The sequence below is a fragment of the Aegilops tauschii genome, chromosome 2 (assembly GCF_002575655.3).
Source record: "Aegilops tauschii subsp. strangulata cultivar AL8/78 chromosome 2, Aet v6.0, whole genome shotgun sequence".
Lineage (NCBI taxonomy): Eukaryota > Viridiplantae > Streptophyta > Magnoliopsida > Poales > Poaceae > Aegilops > Aegilops tauschii.
In genome coordinates, this window is record NC_053036.3 from 232534352 (window position 1) to 232558276 (window position 23925).

A 23925-nucleotide genomic window follows, 5' to 3' on the forward strand; every position below is an offset into this window, starting at 1 on the left:
GTTACCGGCAAGTCTCTTTACTCGTTCCGTAACACATCATCTCGCAACTAACTCATTAGTTGCAATGCTTGCAAGGCTTAAGTGATGTGCATTACCGAGTGGGCCTAGATATACCTCTCCGACAATTGGAGTGACAAATCCTAATCTCGAAATACGCCAACCCAACAAGTACCTTTGGAGACACCTGTAGAGCACCTTTATAATCACCCAGTTACGTTGTGACACTTGGTAGCACACAAAGTGTTCCTCCGGTAAACGGGTGTTGCATAATCTCATAGTCATAGGAACATGTATAAGTCATGAAGAAAGCAATAGCAGAATACTAAACGATCGTGTGCTAAGCTAACGGAATGGGTCAAGTCAATCACATCATTCTCCTAATGATGTGATCCCGTTAATCAAATGACAACTCATGTCTATGGCTAGGAAACATAACCATCTTTGATCAACAAGCTAGTCAAGTAGAGGCATACTAGTGACACTCCATTTGTCTATGTATTCACACATGTATCATGTTTCCGGTTAATACAATTCTAGCATGAAAAATAAACATTTATCATGATATAAGGAAATAAATAATAACTTTATTATTGCCTTTAGGGCATATTTCCTTCACTTCCCCCCTCTATGCAGCGGTGTAACCTCTCTCTTACCCGTTGTAATCTCTACTTAAACATGGTGCTCAACGCTATATATTAATTCCCAATGATGTATGGCTATCCTATGATGTTTGAGTAGATCCGTTTTGTCCTATGGGTTATTTGATGATCAAGATTGGTTTGAGATGCATGTTTTATTATTGGTGCTGTCCTATGGTGCTCTCCGTGTCGCGCAAGCGTGAGGGGTTCCCGCTATAGGGTTTGCAATATGTTCATGATTTGCTTATGGTGGGTGGCGTGAGTGACAGAAGCACAGACCCGAGTAAGTAGGTTGTTTGCGTATGGGATAAAGAGGACTTGATACTTTAATGCTATGGTTGGGTTATACCTTAATGATCTTTAGTAGTTGTGGATGCTTTCTAGAGTTCCAATCATAAGTGCATATGATCCAAGTAGAGAAAGTATGTTAGCTTATGCCTCTCCCTCAAATAAAATTACAATAATGATTACCGGTCTAGTTATCGATTGCCTAGGGACAAATAACTTTCTCGTAACAAAAAGCTCCCTACTAAAACTAATTTAGTTGTGTCTTTATCTAAACAACCCCTACTTTTTATTTATGCGCTCTTTATATTCTTGCAAACCTATCCAAAAACATCTAAAAAGTACTTCAAGTTTCATACTTGTTCTAGGTAAAGCGAACGTTAAGCGTGCGAAGAGTTGTATCAGTGGTCGATAGAACTTGAGGGAATATTTGTTCTACCTTTAGCTCCTCGTTTGGTTCGACACTCTTACTTATCAAAAGAGGCTACAATTGATCCCCTATATTTGTGGGTTATCAAGACCTTTTTCTGGCACCGTTGCTGGGGAGCAATAGCGTGGGGTGAATATTCTCGTGTGTGCTTGTTTGCTTTATCACTAAGTAATTTTTATTTGCTGTTCTTAGTTGTTCTTTATCTTTAGTTATGGATATGGAACAAGAAATACCAAAAAAAATTAGGTGTACTTGCTACTCATGGAGATGGGGAACCTCCTAAAACCCTCGATGATCATTATGTGAAAGATATTATGTACTACTTTGATAATCCTGAGAAAACCCCATTTAATTATGTAATGGGAGACACATTGGACCAATGTGAATACTTTAGGGATTATCGCTTGACTCAAAAAGGGAAGCTATTATGGGATCAAATTCATATGTTGAAGTGGTATGCTAGGCAACTATGCTTGAGATATGATTATACTTGTTGCTCTAGGATGAAGGCTCCACACCTTCCCTTTTCATGCAATGATGATAAAACCATGGCTTCTTATGCTAATGGTATATATGATTACTATGATGTGGAACAAATAGAAGAATTCGTTGCTTTTATGGGTGCTGATGAAATTGAATCTTTGTTCAGAGAGTGTGAAAATCTTTATGATGCTGTTTATAGACCTGAAATTTAGCTATCCTTAAATATTGCTATGCCAATTATGAATTCAATTCTGATATTGATGCATTTATTGAGAAAGTCTCCCTTGTCCAAGAAGAGACTAATATTTTGCAGGAGTCTATGGAAGAAGAAATTGATGAAACTGTGAGCTCATTGGATGAAAAAGATGATGAGGAGAGTGAAGAACGAAAGGAGGAAGAGCGGATTAGCTACCCGTGCCCACCTTGTAATGAGAATAACTCTTCAAATCATACATTGTTTAATTTCCCTTCGTGCTTACCGAAGGATGATTGCTATGATGACTATTATGAGACCGTTGATTCTCTTGAAATATCCCTTTTTGATGATGCTTGCTATGCTTGTGGCCAAGATGCCAATATGAATTATGCTTATGGAGACGAACTTGCTATAGTTCCTTATGTTAAAAATGAAATTGTTGCTATTGCACCCACACATGATAGTCCTATTATCTTTTTGAATTCTCCCGACTACACTATATCGGAGAAGTTTGTGCTTATTAAGGATTATATCGATGGGTTGCCTTTTACTATTACATGATGATTTTGATAGATATAATATGCATGTGCTTGCTGCTCCTACTTGCAATTATTATGAGAGAGGAACTACATCTCCACCTCTCTATGTTTCCAATACGATAAAATTGCAAGAAACTGTTTATACTATGCATTGGCCTTTACTATGTGTGCATGAATTGTTCTTTTATGACATGCCGATGCATAGGAAGAGAGTTAGGCTTCGTATTTGCCTGATATATGTTACTTTGTGCTCACTACTAAATCACAAATCATTGTTAATTAAAATTTGCTTTGATATACCTTGGGATCCGGGTGGATCCATTACTTGAGCACTATATGCCAAGCTTAATGGCTTTAAAGAAAGCGCTGCCAGGGAGACAACCCGGAAGTTTTAGAGAGTCATTTATTTCTGGTGAGTGCTTTTATATAGTTTTAAAACAAAAAAAATAAAGAGGGGAACCTAAAAACTTTTTCAAAAAGAAAAGCGAAAGTGAGAAAGAGGAGCATTGTTGAAGTGGGAGCTAGCCTTGAACTTTGTTCATGCTCACGGAAACTTTGTGAATCTTGATTACAGAAAATTTTCAACAAAAATATTTATCCCCTTGTACAATTCCATTGTATTATAAAAATAATGTGCTAAGGTTTGCCTTTAGGATGTTTGCAATGCTTGTTGGTTTGTACGGTGCAGGACAGAAACCTTGGCTGTCGTGCGCGATTTTTCATTTTTTACTGGAACGTCGAATGGTTCTGATTCTTTTTGCACTGTCTTTCTATACAAATTGTTTATTTTTCATAATTGTGGCAGAAGTTTTCAAGTATCAGAAGTATGGTGAATGTTCAGATTATTACAGACTGTTCTGTTTTACACAGATTCTGCTTTTTGATGCATAGTTTGCTTGTTTTGATGAAACTATCGATTTATATCAGTGGATTAAGCCATGAAAAAGTTATATTACAGTAGACACAATGCAAAAAAAATATGAATTGGTTTGCAACGGTACTTAGAGTAGTGATTTGCTTTATTATACTAACGGATCTTACCGAGTTTTCTATTGAAGTTTTGTGTGGATGAAGTGTTCGAAGATCGAGGATGTCTCGATGTGAGAAGAAGGAAGAGAGGCAAGAGCTCAAGCTTGGGGATGCCCGAGGCACTCCAAGTAAATATTCAAAGAGACTCAAGCGTCTAAGCTTGAGGATGCCCCGGAAGGCATACCCTCTTTCTTCAACAAGTATCGGTATGTTTTCAGATTCGTTTCGTTCATGCGATATGTGCAAATCTTGGAGCGTCTTTTGCATTTAGTTTTCACTTTTTATTTTATGCACCATGCTGGTATGAGATAGTGCTTGGTTGATTTATAGAATGCTCATTGCACTTCACTTATATTCTTTGAGTATGGCTTTATAGAATGCTTCATGTGCTTCACTTATATCATTTGAAGTTTGGATTGCCTGTTTCTCTTCACATAGAAAACCGCCATTTGTAGAATGCTCTTTTGCTTCACTTATATCTGTTAGAGCGTGGGCATATCTTTTCTAGAAAGAATTAAACTCTCTTGCTTCACTTATATCTATTTAGAGAGATGACATGAAATGGTCATTCACATGGTTAGTCATAAAATCCTACATAAAACTTGTAGACCACTGAATATGATATGTTTGATTCCTTGCAATAGTTTTGCGATATAAAGATGGTGATATTAGAGTCATGCTAGTGGGTATTTGTGGATTGTAGAAATACTTGTGTTGAAGTTTGTGATTCCCGTAGCATGCACGTATGGTGAACCGTTATGTAACGAAGTCGGAGCATGATTTATTTATTGATTGTCTTCCTTATGAGTGGCGGTCGGGGACAAGCGATGGTCTTTTCCTAACAATCTATCCCCTTAGGGGCATGCGTAGTAGTACTTTGCTTCGAGGGCTAATAAATTTTTGCAATAAGTATATGAGTTCTTTATGACTAATGTTGAGTCCATGGATTATACGCAATCTCATCCTTCCATTATTGCTAGCCTCTTCGGTACCGTGCATTGCCCTTTCTCACCTCGAGATTTGGTGCAAACTTCACCGGTGCATCCAAACCCAGTGATATAATACACTCTATCACACATAAGCCTCCTTATATCTTCCTCAAAACAACCACCATACCTACCTATCATGGCATTTCCATAGCCATTCCGAGATATATGGCCATCCAACTTCCATCATCATCATATACATGACTTGAGCATTTATTGTCATATTGCTTTGCATGATCGTAAGATAGCTAGCATGATGTTTTCGTGGCTTGTCCGTTTTTTGATGTCATTGCTACGCTAGGTCATTGCACATCCCGGTACACTGCCGGAGGCATTCATATAGAGTCATATCTTTGTTCTAGTATCGAGTTGTAATATTGAGTTGTATGTAAATAAAAGTGTGATGATCATCATTATTAGAGCATTGCCCCCCCCCAAAAGAGAGAGGCCAAAGAAGCCTAAATAAAAAAAGGGGGTCAAAGAAGCCCGCAAAAAAAGAGAAAAAGGGGCAATGTTACTATCCTTTTACCACACTTGTGCTTCAAAGTAGCACCATGTTCTTCATATAGAGAGTCTCTTGAGTTATCACTTTCATATACTTGTGGGAATTTTCATTATAGAACTTGGCTTGTATATTCCAACGATGGGCTTCCTTAAATGCCCTAGGTCTTCATGAGCAAGCAAGTTGGATGCACACCCACTTAGTTTCAGTTTGAGCTTTCATATACTTATAGCTCTAGTGCATCCGTTGCATGGCAATCCCTACTCCTCACATTGACATCAATTGATGGGCATCTCCATAGCCCATTGATTAGCCGCGTCGATGTGAGACTTTCTCCCTTTTTGTCTTCTCCACATAACCCCCATCATCGTATTCTATTCCACCCATAGTGCTATATCCATGGCTTGCGCTCATGTATTGCGTGAGGGTTGAAAATGCTGAAGCGCGTTAAAAAGTATGAACCAATTGCTCGGCTTGTCATCGGGGTTGTGCATGATGTGAATATTTTGTGTGGTGAAGATGGAGCATAGCCAGACTATATGATTTTGTAGGGATAACTTTCTTTGGCCTTGTTATTTTGAAGAGACATGATCGCTTTATTAGTAGGCTTGAAATATTATTGTTTTTATGTCAAATGATAGACTATTGCTTTGAATCACTCGTGTCTTAATATTCATGCCATGATTAGATACATGATCAAGATTATGCTAGGTAGCATTCCACATCAAAAATTATCATTTTTGTCATTTACCTACTCGAGGACGAGCAGGAATTACTCCCCCCGCCCGTCTCGCGGTCGCCACGCCCCGACCGCGCCCGATGCGCGCACACCGCCACATAGGACGCGCCCGACCTTCTCCTCCCGCTGCGTCCGCCGTCCCTCGCGCTCACCACAGCGCCATGCCCCTCTCTCCTCGCTATTGCCCGAGCTTGCTCCCCGCCACTGCACGCGCTCCACCGCGGCCTCCTCCCCGCGCCGCACCTAGACCGGCGCCCCTCTCGCACGCCCCGCTAATGCAGCTCGCCACTGCCTGCGTTCATCCCGCCAGCCGCTTGCTGCTATCGCTGCCGCCGCACGAGCACGGGCTTGGCCCCGCATGGGTGCGCCCGCAACCACGCCGATGGCACCCCACCACGGCCTCGCATAGGAAACGCCTCGCTCTACTGTTTAATCCGATAATCGCATTTTCCTTTCCATTGTTTTGTCTAACCTTTCTTGTAATCCGACTTAACTGAGCAGTGATAATTCCCTGCTTAGGTAAGCACCTAGTTTTACCACTCTGTCAGTAAGACCCTGTTACTAATGTTGATGACATTTCGGTAACCACCGATGGACAAGAACTTTGCCTATTGGTCCGCCTCTTTCAACGAGCAGGAAAATGGTTCTCTTCGTCCCTCGCCCTTGGTATCGAAGTTGTTGCCGACATAACTAACAGCCTCTTCTCTGATGTGCCTTACTATCTTGACCATGCAAGCTGTCAATGCCTTTCTACTTTCAACCCACATGGTGGGCCCATAACCCACAGTTCCACAGGATCGAAACCTGACTCTCCTGTACACCCCCGTCCCCAAAGTCAATACCCATGCTTGGCTTCGTGTGTAATTCATGAGCCACCTTCCTAGAGATGATCTACTCTTGTATCAAACACATCACTTATTTTCGTTGCCCTGAATCCCTTTCACCTTCCGATTAGACATTAAACGATTGTCTGTCTGCTTGAAACTTCCTATTGTATCTTATTACTTTGCTTGCTTCATTTGCTCAACTAAAGAGTTACTCATGCGCTCGTTTATGAGATAGCTCCCATATGATTTTCCTTTATAGCATTCTATCATTGTCCAGTTGCCCCTTACCTATTCGTAATTACGATGGAGTTCATGAAGAAAGCCTGATGACTTCATCATGATGACCTGAAGCAGAGAATTGAAGACATCAACGAACGGGATTAACTTCTTCGAGAAGAGCAGCCAAGTCCGAGAAGATCCGTTAGAATTTCGTAACCAGACTTTCCCCTTACTCTACCTCTTAAATCTCGGGACGAGATTTCTTGTAGTGGAGGAGAATTGTGACGCCCAGGTAATTAAGCTACAACAACCCTCTACTAATGATGCCACGTCACCGTGGTTACTGTTGTTAATCTCGCGTTAGTTCAAAACCGATTTGAAATTCAAATTCAAAATCAAGCAAACAACAAAAGTTTTCAAACATTAAAACAAAAATGTTCAGTTAGTGCCAAATATTACATAGGTAACTATTGTGAAGAAAACACTTTTTTTTAGAAAATCCCTAAATATTTTAAAGTGAATTAAAACGGAAAGGGAAAATAAATAAAAGAAAAAGAATAAAAACAGGAAACAAAACAAATACAAAAAAAGAGAACCCCCACTAGGCTTCGGCCCACCAGGCCGGCCCAACCGGCCACCCCCACTCACCATAACCCCCCACTCCACCCGAAACCCTAACCCAGCCGCCCCACTCACTCCCACGTCGCTCTCTCTCCCTCCCCGATCCAGATCTGGATCGGGGAACGAACCATGACTCCGCCGCCCCTGGACGTCTACGTCGCCGCCACCGAAGCCCCGCCGTTCGCTGGTCGTCCCCGCCGGACTGCCTCCCCTACGTCAGCGTCGTCCCCGTCCCCCACCTCGAACCCCGCTACCATTTTCCCTACGGACCCGCGGTGAGGCCCCCGGCCTCGCTTCCTCTTTCCTTCCCTTCCCCGTTCGGTCACCGCGGCCACTACCCGACGTCGTGCTCCCCGCGCCCGTCCCGCTGTCGCCACGCCCTGACCGCGCCCGATGCGCGCACACCGCCGCATAGGATGCGCCCGACCTTCTCCTCCCGCTGCGTCCGCCGTCCCTCGCGCTCACCACAGCGCCGTGCCCCTCTCTCCTCGCTGTCACCCGAGCTCGCTGAGCTCGTAAACCCCCGCCACTGCACGCGCTCCACCGCGGCCTCCTCCCCGCGCCGCGCCTGGACTGGCGCCCCTCTCGCACGCCCCGCTAATGCAGCTCGCCACTGCCTGCGTTCGTCCCGCCTGCCGCTTGCTGCTGCCGCCGCACGCGCACGGGCTTGGCCCCCGCATGGGTGCGCCCGCAGCCACGCCGATGGCACCCCACCACGGCCTCGCATGGGCCACGCCTCGCCCCGCGCCCGCACGCACGCCCTCACCGACCCGCCAACCGCGCTCCGCTACCGACGTGGCCTACGCCCATCCGCGTGGCCCCACTCCGGCGCCGCCTCGCTCGCGCACGTGGCTGCCCTGGTTCTCGTCGCCCCGCCTCCTCTGCTGCCACCGCGCGCCTCGCCTTCGCTCTGCCTGGACCACGGCCCCGGCCGCGCCTGCGCCGGCCGGCTGCGTCGGCCGCGCCTGCTCGCCCCCAGCTCTGGCCTCGCCTCGCTGCCGGGCGGGCGGCGGCTCCGCCCGCATCACCCGTTCGGGCTGCGTCAAGGCGCCCGTTAACCGCCCGCCCCATTAAGGCCTTTGGCTCAATGACAAACGGGGTCCACGCCCAGAACGAAAATTAAAAAAAGAATTAATTAAAAAAATAGATAAATAAATAATTAAAAATAATTAAAATATTAATTAATTAATTAACTTAATTAATCCTGATTAGATTAACCTAATCATAGTTTTGTTAATTAATCTGTTAGGTTAGTTAACAGTCAATGGCAGCTGGGACCCACACGTCAGTTTGACCCAGTCAACGCCCTGTTGACTGCTGACGTCATGCTGGCATCATGATGACATCAGCTGTCACATCCCTAGTCTGGTATGCACTTGGACTAGCTTGGTTGCTGCATCATGTCTAAATTTCATTTAAAATTGAATTGGGGATTGTTAAACCCTAGCACCAAATGAATTCTACTCGGTTCAAAATAAAAATATTTTTAGTGAACCCAAAATGCCCTTCAAAAATGTTCATTATTTATGGAAAAAGGTTAAAACCTTTACCAGAGGTCATGCACATTTTTCCAAGCCATTTATGGTCTTTAAATTAATCCATATTGTATTTGAATTGGGGCATTTAAATACTATTAATATTTTCTAATGCTCCAACAATTCTGGAAATAGTTAAGGGCCTCTGTAATAATTCATTTAATGCCCACAATTACTTTCAGGATTTATTAAAATGATTTAGGCTATAAACTAAATCAAAACAAAATAACAAAAATAGAAAAGCAGAACAAATTATTGTTAGAGAGAGAGAGAACTGACCTGGCCGGCCCAGTGGACAGCCCAGCCCACTGGCCTGGTGCCAGTCATCCCTAACCTCTGCCAGTAGGCAGAGGCGGGACAGCGCACGCGCACGCGAGGCGCCATGCCTCCTCCTCCTTGCCGCCGAGCCTCTGGACGCGTGGGTGAACGCCCCAGCGTTGTCCTGAACCGCTCGAACCCTTTCACTCTCCCCCTGCTCTCTCCCTCGTTGATCCCCACCTCACCGAGCGCAGCCGACGCTGCCGTTCGCCGTAGCTGAAGCCATCGCCTCCCCCTCGCTCCTCTAACCGGACCAGAGGCTCCGCCTCGACCCCCTCTTCATCTCCACCGAGCCGCGCCCCGCCGGAAGCCTGCAACGTCGTCCCCGACATCGTCTTCAACCTCTGGCCGCCGACAAACTCTTCGGGGATTCGCGAGCTCCAGTCCCTCCCCGGCCTCGCCATTGCCTCTACTGGATTCGCCGTGAGCCCCTGCCGCTTTCCCTTCTCTCCCCGTGCTCGTCCGCGCCTTCTAGCCACCGTGGCCATCGGAGCCGACAGCTCCTCGCCGCCGGTCATGTCGCCACCGCGACTACTGCCGTGCAAGCACGCGTCCGAGCCCACCGCTGCACTCAGAGCACTCCCAGGGTCCGAGCACACCCACCAGATCTTCATGCCGTGCTCCGTAGCCCCGGTTCGGTGCACGCCCAAACTCCGGCGGCCGCAAAAGAGCTCGCCGCCGTTGACTCCGTCCACCCCCACTCGAACCACGGCCACCCACAGATGCGCCTCGCTTCCCTCTTTCAAATGCGCCCTTCCGCGCGTCAAACGGTGGCCTGTAGGCGAAACCCGAGTCACTCCTGTGCGCCTCCGCCGCGTTTTGGTCGCCGCCGGCGTAACTCCGGCGATGGTGACGTGGCAGATTAGTTAGGGCTAATGACGCACTTAGTCAACACCTAGTGACACTGACAGCAGGGCCCCACTGACTAATTAAACTTAGATTAGTTTCTATTTAGTTTTAACTAATCACAGTGGCCCCACGCGTCAGCGTTGACCATGCTGACGTGGCCATTGACTGGGTCCACATGTAAGTGAATCTAACTAGCACCGTGACACTGACCAGTGGGACCCACTGGTCAGGTTTGACCTGGACCAGCCGCTGTTGACTTGCTGACGTCATCCTGACGTAGTGCTGACGCAGTAATTTAATTACTGGAATTATTCTTATACAGGAAATTCTAGAAAATAGTGCTAACTTCTAAAATTCATAGAAAATTATCTATAGCTCAGAATGAAAAGATTTATATATGAAAAATGATCAGAAAAATCCAATCTATCCATCTGTACTGGTTTCATGCATGTCTAAGCAACTTAACCTTGCTGTTTAGTTCAAAACATGATAAGGCACTATTTAAATTCATAATTTGAGTTTGGGATTGAACCTTGGTTCAAAATGACCCAAACCCATCTGTTTGTAGTTGCATTAGCCAAAACACATTCATATTGCCATGCCTTAGCATGCATCATAATTGTTACATTGCATTGATTGTGTTCTTCCTTGTTTGCCGGTGGTTGTCCCCTCTCGATAGACGTGGTTCCGACGATGAGTTCGATGACACCGATGAAGAACTATAATATCTTCAGAAGTGCCAGGCAAGCAAAACCCCCTTGTTCATTCCGATACAATCCCACTCTCTCGCTCCTGCTCTCTTTTACTGCATTAGGACAACAACGATTCATCTGTTACTTGCTGCGGTAGCTGAACCCCTTTATCCTCTGCATGACCTGTCATTGCCACAGTAAATAGATGAAACCCACTAGCATGAGTAGGAGTTGTTTGAGCCCTGATGTGCCTACTCATTCATGCTTGTTTGTCATGCCTGCTATTGCTTAGAGTTGTGTCAGGTCTGATTCATCGAGAATGAATTGGAAAGTTGTGAACATGTCCTACTGTGTGAGAGCTAAGTGTGTGAACACGATTTGGTAAAGGTAGCGGTGAGAGGCCATGTAGGAGTACATGGTGGGTTGTCTCATTGCAGCCGTCCTCAGGAACTGAGTTCTGTGTTTGTGATCCATGAACAGTTACTACCACACATTGGGCTCCGGGCGCTCCAAGCACTCTCGACTTATTAATCAACCTGATCTCTGTCCAGGAGTTGCAACTAGTTTCTGGTGTTTGTAGGTAGTGTTAGTAGTCTACCAAGTGGCACCCGGTACAGGTGGGCTTGGGACAGACTAGGCACACGTGGCCTGGTGTACCGAGTGGCACCCGGATGGTGGGCTCGGGAACCCTGCACATATCGTTTGGGGCCGTGAGCGACACCCCGGCTGGATCTCCTTGCGGATGGAACCCGAGTAGGCGATAAACCTGGACTAGAGACTTGTGTGGTTAGTCAGGTTGTGGCCGACTCCCTTGCCAGGCTTCCGCTTGAGGGTTGCCGAGGTACACGACGTGTACATGGTGGTAAGTGGCGAGAGCGTGTGTGACGAAGTACACCCCTGTGGGGTTAACATGATCTATTCGAATAGCTGTGTCCGCGGTAAAGGACTTCTGGGTTGCCTATAACAGTTCATAGACAAGTGAAAGTGGATACTCTAAAATGCGCAAGATAAGCGTGAGTGCTATGGATGGCGTTCACGTAGGGAGACGGGAGCGGATCCATAGTGGTGTATTGATATGGTGAATATGTGGACTCGTGTGCGCCACCTCAAAAGAGTTGCTTCCAGTCGTAGTTCAGGTTAGCCACTGAGTCAAAGCTGGCTTCCTGCAGTTAAACTCCACTACCCCCTTTGTTGATACCGATGCATATGTAGTTAGTTCTGATGTAAGTCTTGCTGGGTACATTTGTACTCACGTTTGCCTATTTTATGTTTTGCAGAGAGACGTCAGTCTTGCTAGTAGTTCCGTGTGGACTTCGACGTTTAGCTTGATACCTCAGCTACGATCTTGTGCCCTCGGCAGGATCTAGTAAATAGTCAGGCTTCTCAGCCTTTTTCATTTGTAGATGTTTGTACTCAAACATGTTAAGCTTCCGCATGTGCTTTGACTTGTATGCTCTGAATGTTGGGTCATGAGACCCATGTTTGTAATATCTCGCTCTTCGGAGCCTAATGAATAAATACTCTGAGTCGTAGAGTCTTGTTGTGATGCCATGTTGTATTTGCACATATCGAGCATATTGTGTGTGTGATTGAAACGCTTGGTATGTGTGGGATCCGACAACCTAGTTGTTTATCCTTGGTAGCCTCTCTTATGGGGAAATGTAGTCTTGTGCTTCCATGAGCCATAGTAGTCCGCTACAGCCCGATTCACCGGAGTCCTGCTAGCCCAGCACTACTGCTCCGGACACTGACTGGCCGGCATGTGATTCACTTTGTTCCTGTGTCTGTCCCTTCGGGGAAATGTCACGCGGTGACATCCGGAGTCCTGCCTAGCCTGCTACAGCCCGGTTCACCGGAGTCCTGTTAGCCCAGTGCTACAACCCGGATTCGCACGCTGCTGACCGACATGCTCGATGTTGATTCATGTATGCCTGTCCCCGTAAGTTAGTGCCACTTTGGGTTCACGACTAGTCATGTCGGCCCGGGTTCTCTGTCATATGGATGCTAGCGACACTATCATATACGTGAGCCAAAAGACGCAAACGGTCCCGGGCCATGGTAAGGCGACACCCGTGGGAATACCGTGCGTGAGGCCGCAAAGTGATATGAGGTGTTACCGGCTAGATCGATGTGACTTGGAATTGGGGTCCTGACGGCTTTGGTATCAGAGCCTGACTGCTTGTAGGTTTACGAAGCCAAACTGGTCAAAGTTGAGTCTAGAAATGCTTTAGTTATGTAAGGGAATTGATTGTGGAAGGGAACGTAAGGCTCTTTTACTCCTTTACCTTATGCCCTCTAATCTGAGTCATTCTCTTCTCATTCTACGGGGATTAAGAACTAGGCTTCTCATCTTTCTGTCAGGATCACGTGTTACTACTCTGTAGACTTATAGGATTGACCGATTTAAGCCTCAGTTCAGTTCCTACTACTTCCGTATGTTCATAGTTGGTCTCGGAACCTTGTTATTGTGATGTTGAGCGGTTATGCCACCATTTTACATGATGTCTCAAATATTTTTGAGCATTTACAGCCGTTATGCTGTCCGAGTCATCCCAGGTTTCTAAATAGTCTGATGAATTTGCAAATCCTTTCCGTCCGTTCTCGATGTTCCTTTGGGCCAGATTAACCACACTAACCATCGAGTTGAGGTACTCCGTTACCTCGTCGTATATGTTGGAGTTATTATTATGACCCTAGGTGTCTTAGAGGATCACCTAGTAATCTAGCCATGTTTTGTGTTCCCAGTGTGATGATTCTGGCCATCATTCCCGAAAGCATCCCGTGATGCCACTTAGTTAGTAGGCATTCTATTTCTGGATTCTTGAACCCAAGATTCACCCTACCTCATGTTGTTAGTATTTGCTAGTTCCCTTAAGATATTAGTAACCTTTGCGATAGTCCTCGAGGTCCGTGGTATTTCCTTCTTCCAAATACCATGAACCATTATGGCAGAAGTTCTTTTAATCAAGAGATCACAACGAGGGCGCTCTTGAGGAGTACTCCATTCATATTGTGACTCTGCCAGTCCTTCCTCCTCTGCATGGATTATCTAGAAGAAATATGTGGAACTTGTTGACATACTAAATCTATGCATCCGCAACTCAGAAAACCATATGTCCCTTTGAGTTGTCTCTCTTTAGTTGTATTCTGACCTCTGTCTATCAATTGATAGTCAGGACTAGTTGTACATCCGTGTTATCGATGTGTACTATCCTTGTGGTCCGTCAAGCCGTTCTATTTCAGAATGACTAGGAGAAACAAACTCTAAAACCTCGTCCATATCTAGGATTGGGTCAAAGCAAGTGTATTCCGCAGACCAAAATGCCAATCCAGCTTTTGCTCTGCTCTACCTTGGAGCGTTACCATCTTTATGTCAAGAGTGTCATGAGAATTGCACGACCTCTTATGAATTCTTGACGCAGTGATACTTCTCGCCATCATTATTCATTCCTCGGTCCCGTGCTGTCACAACCGGAATACCGACAAGTGAACCGTGATGTGTGAAATCAATACTCTGAGCAACACGTTGCTTGGTAGTTAATGGCAATACTCTCATTCTTAGCGTGCTGGTTATTGAATCATCATCCTAAGATTGATCGTGCTACCTAGTCCTTATTTTTGGTGCATTCTTCAATCAATGAGTTAGGATTTTGTCAAACCCTGGCTCAGTTGATCATATCGTCTTGCCCTGAAAAGCAAGATTGTTCTCGAGCTTAATAACATGTCGGTGGATCGTGATCTTCCAAATATCTTCTTGGAAGTACCACCAGGTTGTCCCTGACCGATATGTTGAGTTTGTGAACAAGTTGGTTTTCCAATAAACCACCCCTTCTCCAAGAATCTGTGTTGGATACCCCTGAGCTAGTTGCTCAAGCTAAACAACAACTTGGAGAGTTGGAAGATAAAAGCTTGTCTAACTTAGTTCATTTCCAAAGGGATATCTTGTGTCTGTGTATGTGTTAAAGAAAGATGATATCTTCATTGATTGATCCTCGTGATCAATTGTTGGATCTATTGTCTTACCCAAATCTTTGATTTGCGTATGGGCTATCATCAAATCAAGTCAGAACCAATGATATTCGTAATGTTGTCTTACTCATGGTTGATTCCTCGAGCATACACCATTACATCCTTTGGTCTGACCAATGCTATCACCATGTTCACTTAATTGTGGAATTTCATCTATATGGAAGCTTGGATCGATTGTTGTTGAGCCCATCGGCAACATTCTTATCTTCTCCATGACTCGTGTTGAACATTAAGTTAGTGTTGGAAACTTGTGCTAGCATTTTCTTCGTGCTATCTCATGAAGGATATGTTTGGATGGAAGAAGTGACTTTCTTTAATTCACATGCATTTGATGTAAGTTGCCGCCGTGAATTTGAGAAAGTTTGTTTTTGCTTCCTCTGGAATCATCCCAAGTTAATCACGCATATATGCAAAGTACTCTATGGTTTGATAAGTTGGCCGCCTCCATTCCATATGTGTTTCCTAGCACACCAAGCCACTGATTGATTTGTTCAAGGAGAAGAAGTTCCTTCTTAGGATCCGGACTTATGTAAGGACTTCGACATCCTTATTGATGGTTCCTAACCAGAACTCGGTAGTGTTTTATTGCAAGACTACTCTGTGGCCATGCTTGTCTGGGACAGCGTGTTCACATGTTTGTAGCAGAACCAACTCATGTTTTGGAGCTTGCTATCGTAGCTCATTCCCCGAGAATCTCGCAACGTCATCTCATCGAATTGCGTTGCAAACTTTCATTTTTCTTTCTAGACTTGATGAGTCTGGAATATCCCAACACCAACCAGATCTGAATCTCAGGCAGATATGATGGTTGGAACATCTCCCAATAGCTATAATATTGGTCTTCGTAACACGGTAAGTGGATGTCGTGGCCGACACACCTAGCCGGAAGATCTATCATTGTAGTATCTTGATTGAGCTATTTAACCATCTTCTCCATGAGGATTTAGTGCAACTTATTCTAGAAGTTGATCCTCAGGGGTCCTTGTGCTCTCGGTTTCCTCGATTATGCTAGAACCATTCAACGGTGGAATCACTCGTTGAGTTATCCCCAGTTACCAGAATCATACCCAGCATTTGCATTTTGTTCCCAGCTTGCACCCCAGTAATTACTGTTTAGGATCATCTTCAAAAGTGGTCCTACTATGGGTCCCATCCATCCCCGATGATAAGCAAAATCATGCATGGTGTTGTCTTCAACAAGGTAGTTCACATCATTCCTTCTAGTATGAGTATGCCATTCTTTCGAATTCGTTCACACGATCGTTTGTGATTGCCTTAGGCTGGTATAAAGAGTTTCAATGATCTCTGAATCAAAAGTAATTCTTTTTGCCACTTAAGGGATATTTCTATGAGCCACCTTCCCTAAGGTGCCCCGTTATGGAATCGTGGCAACTATCTCCTCGCTACTTTGAAACCATGCACCATCCTACCTAAGCGTGGGATTGTTGCCCACCAAATCAAATCTCATCGTTTGTTCTTCCATTCCTCTCGAGATGTTTCAACATCTTATTCCGTGAGTTGATCTTGTATAGCTCGATCTTCGAGAAGATCAATCCTGTAGAGTTTCCCTCTCTTCCGTCATCATAGTTGGATGAAGCTCTCGAAAGAAAAGATGTCAAGATCAAGATGATGCAATGAACCAACATCTTCGAGAAGAACAGTTGGATCATGAAGATCGTGTTAGCTTGTGTCCCCTCTTCCTCTTACCCTACGCTTGAATCTCGGGACGAGATTCTTGTTTAGTGGGGGTGAGTTGTCACATCCCTAGTCTGGTATGCACCTGGACTAGCTTGGTTGCTGCATCATGTCTAAATTTCATTTAAAATTGAATTGGGGATTGTTAAACCCTAGCACCAAATGAATTCTACTAGGTTCAAAATAAAAATATTTTCAATGAACCCAAAATGCCCTTCAAAAATGTTCATTATTTATGGAAAAAGGTTAAAACCTTTACCAGAGGTCATGCACATTTTTCCTAGCCATTTATGGTCTTTGAATTAATCCATATTGTATTTGAATTGGGGCATTTAAATACTATTAATATTTTCTAATGCTCCAACAATTCTGAAAATAGTTAAGGGCCTCTGTAATAATTCATTTAATGCCCACAATTACTTTCAGGATTTATTAAAATGATTTGGGCTATAAACTAAATCAAAACAAAATAACAAAAATAGAAAAGCAGAACAAATTATTGTTAGAGAGAGAGAACTGACCTGGCCGGCCCAGTGGACAGCCCAGCCCACTGGCCTGGTGCCAGTCATCCCTAACCTCTGCCAGTAGGCAGAGGCGGGACAGCGCACGCGCGCGCGAGGCGCCACGCCTCCTCCTGCTTGCCGCCGAGCCTCTGGACGCGTGGGTGAACGCCCCAGCGTTGTCCTGAACCGCTCGAACCATTTCACTCTCCCCCTGCTCTCTCCCTCGTTGATCCCCACCTCACCGAGCGCAGCCGACGCTGCCGTTCGCCGTAGCTGAAGCCATCGCCTCCCCCTCGCTCCTCTGACCGGCCCAGAGGCTCCGCCTCGACCCCCTCTTCATCTCCACCGAGCCGCGCCCCGCAGGAAGCCTGCAGCGTCGTCCCCGACATCGTCTTCAACCTCTGGCCGCCGGCGAACTCTTCGGGGATTCGCGAGCTCCAGTCCCTCCCCGGCCTCGCCGTTGCCTCTACTGGATTCGCCGTGAGCCCCTGCCTCTTTCCCCTCTCTCCCCGTGCTCGTCCGTGCCTTCTAGCCACCGTGGCCATCGGAGCCGACAGCTCCTCGCCGCCGGTCATGTCGCCACCGCGACTACTGCCGTGCAAGCACGCGTTTGAGCCCACCGCTGCACTCAGAGCACTCCCAGGGTCCGAGCACACCCACCAGATCTTCACGCCGTGCTCCGTAGCCCCAGTTCGGTGCACGCCCGAACTCCGGCGGCCGCAAAAGAGCTCGCCGCCGTCCACTCCGTCCACCCCCACTCGAACCACGGCCACCCACAGATGCGCCTCGCTTCCCTCTTTCAAACGCAACCTTCCGTGCGTCAAACGGTGGCCTGTAGGCGAAACCCGAGTCACTCCAGTGCGCCTCCGCCGCGTTTTGGTCGCCGCCGGCGTAACTCCGGCGAGGGTGACGTGGCAGATTAGTTAGGGCTAATGACGCACTTAGTCAACACCTAGTGACACTGACAGCAGGGCCCCACTGACTAATTAAACTTAGATTAGTTTCTATTTAGTTTTAACTAATCACAGTGGCCCCACGCGTCAGCGTTAACCATGCTGACGTGGCCATTGACTGGGTCCACATGTCAGTGACCCTAACTAGCACCGTGACACTGACCAGTGGGACCCACTGGTCAGGTTTGACCTGGACCAGCCGCTGTTGACTTGCTGACGTCATCCTGACGTAGTGCTGACGCAGTAATTTAATTACTGGAATTATTCTTATACAGGAAATTCTAGAAAATAGTGCTAACTTCTAAAATTCATAGAAAATTATCTATAGCTCAGAATGAAAAGATTTATATATGAAAAATGATCAGAAAAATCCAATCTATCCATCTGTACTGGTTTCATGCATGTCTAAGCAACTTAACCTTGCTGTTTAGTTCAAAACATGATAAGGCACTATTTAAATTCATAATTTGAGTTTGGGATTGAACCTTGGTTCAAAATGACCCAAACCCATCTGTTTGTAGTTGCATTAGCCAAAACACATTCATATTGCCATGCCTTAGCATGCATCATAATTGTTACATTGCATTGATTGTGTTCTTCCTTGTTTGCCGGTGGTTGTCCCCTCTCGATAGACGTGGTTCCGACGATGAGTTCGATGACACCGATGAAGAACTATAATATCTTCAGAAGTGCCAGGCAAGCAAAACCCCCTTGTTCATTCCGATACAATCCCACTCTCTCGCTCCTGCTCTCTTTTACTGCATTAGGACAACAACGATTCATCTGTTACTTGCTGCGGTAGCTGAACCCCTTTATCCTCTGCATGACCTGTCATTGCCACAGTAAATAGATGAAACCCACTAGCATGAGTAGGAGTTGTTTGAGCCCTGATGTGCCTACTCATTCATGCTTGTTTGTCATGCCTGCTATTGCTTAGAGTTGTGTCAGGTCTGATTCATCGGGAATGAATTGGAAAGTTGTGAACATGTCCTACTGTGTGAGAGCTAAGTGTGTGAACACGATTTGGTAAAGGTAGCGGTGAGAGGCCATGTAGGAGTACATGGTGGGTTGTCTCATTGCAGCCGTCCTCAGGAACTGAGTTCTGTGTTTGTGATCCATGAACAGTTACTACCACACATTGGGCTCCGGGCGCTCCAAGCACTCTCGACTTATTAATCAAGCTGATCTCTGTCCAGGCGTTGCAACTAGTTTCTGGTGTTTGTAGGTAGTGTTAGTAGTCTACCAAGTGGCACCCGGTACAGGTGGGCTTGGGACAGACTAGGCACACGTGGCCTGGTGTACCGAGTGGCACCCGGATGGTGAGCTCGGGAACCCTGCACACATCGTTTGGGGCCGTGAGCGACACCCCGGCCGGATCTCCTTGTGGATGGAACCCGAATAGGCGATAAACCTGGACTAGAGACTTGTGTGGTTAGTTAGGCCGTGGCCGACTCCCTCGCCAGGCTTCCGCTTGAGGGTTGCCGAGGTACACGACGTGTACATGGTGGTAAGTGGCGAGAGTGTGTGTGACGAAGTACACCCCTGTGGGGTTAACATGATCTATTCGAATAGCTGTGTCCGCGGTAAAGGACTTCTGGGTTGCCTATAACAGTTCATAGACAAGTGAAAGTGGATACTCTAAAATGCGCAAGATAAGCGTGAGTGCTATGGATGGCGTTCACGTAGGGAGACGGGAGCGGAACCATAGTGGTGTATTGATATGGTGAATATGTGGACTCGTGTGCGCCACCTCAAAAGAGTTGCTTGCAGTCGTAGTTCAGGTTAGCCACTGAGTCAAAGCTGGCTTCCTGCAGTTAAACTCCACTACCCCCTTTGTTGATACCGATGCATATGTAGTTAGTTCTGATGTAAGTCTTGCTGGGTACATTTGTACTCACGTTTGCCTATTTTATGTTTTGCAGAGAGACGTCAGTCTTGCTAGTAGTTCCGTGTGGACTTCGACGTTTAGCTTGATACCTCAGCTACGATCTTGTGCCCTTGGCAGGATCTAGTAAATAGTCAGGCTTCTCAGCCTTTTTCATTTGTAGATGTCTGTACTCAAACATGTTAAGCTTCCGCATGTGCTTTGACTTGTATGCTCTGAATGTTGGGTCATGAGACCCATGTTTGTAATATCTCTCTCTTCGGAGCCTAATGAATAAATACTCTGAGTCGTAGAGTCTTGTTGTGATGCCATGTTGTATTTGCACATATCGAGCATATTGTGTGTGTGATTGAAATGCTTGGTATGTGTGGGATCCGACAACCTAGTTGTTTATCCTTGGTAGCCTCTCTTATGGGGAAATGTAGTCTTGTGCTTCCATGAGCCATAGTAGTCCGCTACAGCCCGGTTCACCGGAGTCCTGCTAGCCCAGCACTACTGCTCCGGACACTGACTGGCTGGCATGTGATTCACTTCGTTTTTGTGTCTGTCCCTTCGGGGAAATGTCACGCGGTGACATCCGGAGTCCTGCCTAGCCTGCTACAGCCCGATTCACCGGAGTCCTGTTAGCCCAGTGCTATAGCCCGGATTCGCACGCTGTAGACCGACATGCTCGATGTTGATTCATGTATGCCTGTCCCCATAAGTTAGTGCCACTTTGGGTTCACGACTAGTCATGTTGGCCCGGGTTCTTTGTCATATGGATGCTAGCGACACTATCATATACGTGAGCCAAAAGACGCAAACGGTCCCGGGCCATGGTAAGGCGACACCCGTGGGAATACCGTGCGTGAGGCCGCAAAGTGATATGAGGTGTTACCAGCTAGATCGATGTGACTTGGAATCGGGGTCCTGACATCAGCATACACTATTCTGGATAATGTTGATTTAAAATAATTAAATACATTCTAAAAATAATTAGAACTTTAGAAAATCATATAAAATAAACCGTAACTCAGATGAAAATACTTTGTACATGAAACTTGCTCAGATTGACGAGACGAATCCGAATATGCAGTCTGTTTGGCAGCCACACGTTCTAGCATAGCGAACATGTAACTTTCCCCCTCCGGCCCGTCTGTCCAAAAACACAAAACTCTAGGGATACTTTCCCGGATGTTTCCCCCCTTCGCCGGTATCACCTCCTACTGCGTTAGGGCACACCTGGCACCGTTACTTGCCATGTCATGCATTAATATGCATCTGTTTGCATTGTATTCATTGTTTCTTCCCCCTCTTCTCTCCGGTAGACTACGAGACTGACACCGCTGCTCGTGCCCCGGTCGACTACGTTTTTGACAACCCCTCCTTGCCAGAGCAACCAGGCAAGCCCCCCTTGACCACCAGATATCACCTATTCTTATCTCTACTGCTTTAATCCCATTCTGATGCATAGCCTGTCTTTGCTACTACTATTGTTACCCTTACCTGCAATCCTAAAGCCTTAGTATAGGATGCTAGTTCTCCATCAGTGGGCCTACATTCTTGTCCGTCTACTATGCTATACTGTCGGGCCGTGATCACTCGAGAGGTGATCACGGGTATATACTATATACTTTATACATGATACATGTGGTGACTAAAGTCGGGTCGGCTCGTAGAGTACCCGCGAGTGATTCACGGATTGGGGGCTGAAAGGACCTTTGTCCCGACGGCCCTTTGGGTGGATCTTTGTGGTGGAGCGACAGGGTAGGTTGAGACTACCTAGGTGAGAGGTGGGCCTGGCCCTGGTCGGCGTCCGTGGTTACTTCAAAATAACACGCTTAACGAGATCTTGGTATTTGATCTGAGTCTGGCCAGTGGCCTATACGCACTAACCAACTACGCGGGAACAGTTATGGGCACTCGACGTCGTGGTATCAGTCGAAGCCTTCTTGACGTCACCGACTGAGCGGCGCGCGCCGGGTTGGACCACGTAACGCAACTTCCTTTGTAATGGAGGTTGCTAGGTCTGCTCATCGGCCGTCCTCGCAACGTGCAGGTGTGCAACGGGCGATGGGCCCAGACCCCTGCGCCATAGGATTTAGACCGGCGTGCTGACCTCTCTGTTGTGCCTAGGTAGGGCTGCGACATGTTGATCTTCCGAGGCCGGCCATGACCCAGGAAAGTGTGTCTGGCCAAAGGGGATCGAGGGTGTTGGGTAATGTGGTGCACCCCTGCAGGGAAGTTTATCTATTCTAATAGCCGTGATCCTCGGTAACAGGACAACCCGGAGTTGTACCTTGACCTTATGACAACTAGAACCGGATACTTAATAAAACACACTCTTCCATGTGCCAGATATAACCCGGTGATCGCTCTCACACAGTGCGACGAGGAGAGGATCGTCGGGTAGGATTATGCTATGCGATGCTACTTGGTGAACTTACCATGTACTCTCTTCTACATGCTGCAAGATGGAGGCTGCCAGAAGCGTAGTCTTCGACATGACTAGCTATCCCCCTCTTATTCTGGCATTCTGCAGTTCAGTCCACTGATATTGCCCCTTTACACAGATACCGATGCATATGTAGTGTAGATCCTTGCTTGCGAGTACTTTGGATGAGTACTCATGGTTGCTTTTCTCCCTCTTTCCCCCCTTTCCTTTCCTCTCGGTTGTCGCAAGCAGATGCTGGAGCCCAGGAGCCAGACGCCACCGTCGACGATGACTCATACTACACCGGAGGTGCCTACTACTACGTGCAGGCCGCTGACGACGACTAGGAGTAGTTTAGGAGGATCCCATGCACGAGGCCTATGCCTCTTTCGATCTGTATCTTAGTTTGTGCTAGCCATCTTATGGCAACTTGTTTAACTTATGTATGTACTCAGATATTGTTGCTTCTGCTGACTCATCTATGATCGAGCACTTGTATTCGAGCCCTCGAGGCCCCTGGCTTGTATTATGATGCTTGTATGGCTCATTTATGTTTTTAGAGTTGTGTTGTGATATCTTGATCGTACACGTTTGCATGCATGGTTAGTGTACGATTGAATCGGGGGCATCACAGGAAATCACCAAGATTGAAGGGGGATCCAAATTTCCTTTGTCCTTTGTCCATGAGTTTTTTTCTACGATGAACATACACCCTGCAAATCACCGTGTTCAAATTTGGCACTTTTCTGGGTTCGTTTGCCATATTTAGGGGATTATGTGCATTTCCTAGGCATTAATGCACATAATTCAAGTTCAAACAATCAGTGCATGAAAGGGTGCACAAGAACGGCCTGGAAAACCATGCTCGTGCCATTTAGTAAATTCTCGTGCCTTTTACAAGGAATGGACAGATATTTCGATGGTGGCAATAGTCAACCACAAATGTTTGTTTGTTGGGTTTTCAACTATAGAAAAAATGAAATAAATGTTTGAAAAGCATGACGCTTGGCAAGGTGCCATGGTATGACCTCACCATGCCCTGGTAAAAATTTGAGAAGGTTTCGCTTATGTCGTCATGCACACACTTCATAAATCGAACCATCAACAAGGAAGTTCCATGCTTTCGAGAGGGAAATCACCAATATTGAAGGGGAATCCAAATTTCCATCCTAGTTTGTCATTCAGTTTTTTTCCAACGATCAACATACCGCCTCAAATGCAACGTGTTCAAATTTGACATTTTTCCGGGTTCATTTACCATATTTATGGGATTATGTGCATTTCTAGGCGTTAATGCACATAATTCAAATTTGAACAATCGGTGCATGAAAAGGTGCACAAGAACGGTCTGGAAAACCATGCTTGTGTTATTTAGTACATTCTCATGCCTTTTACAAGGAATTGACAGATATTTCAAGGAAATGTGTGGCAATAGTCAACCATAAACGCGTCATTTACTGGGTTACCAACTATACAAAAAATGAAATACATGGTTGGAAAACATGACGCCTGGTGTGGTGCCATGGTATGGCCTCAGCGTGCCCTGGTAAAAATTGGAG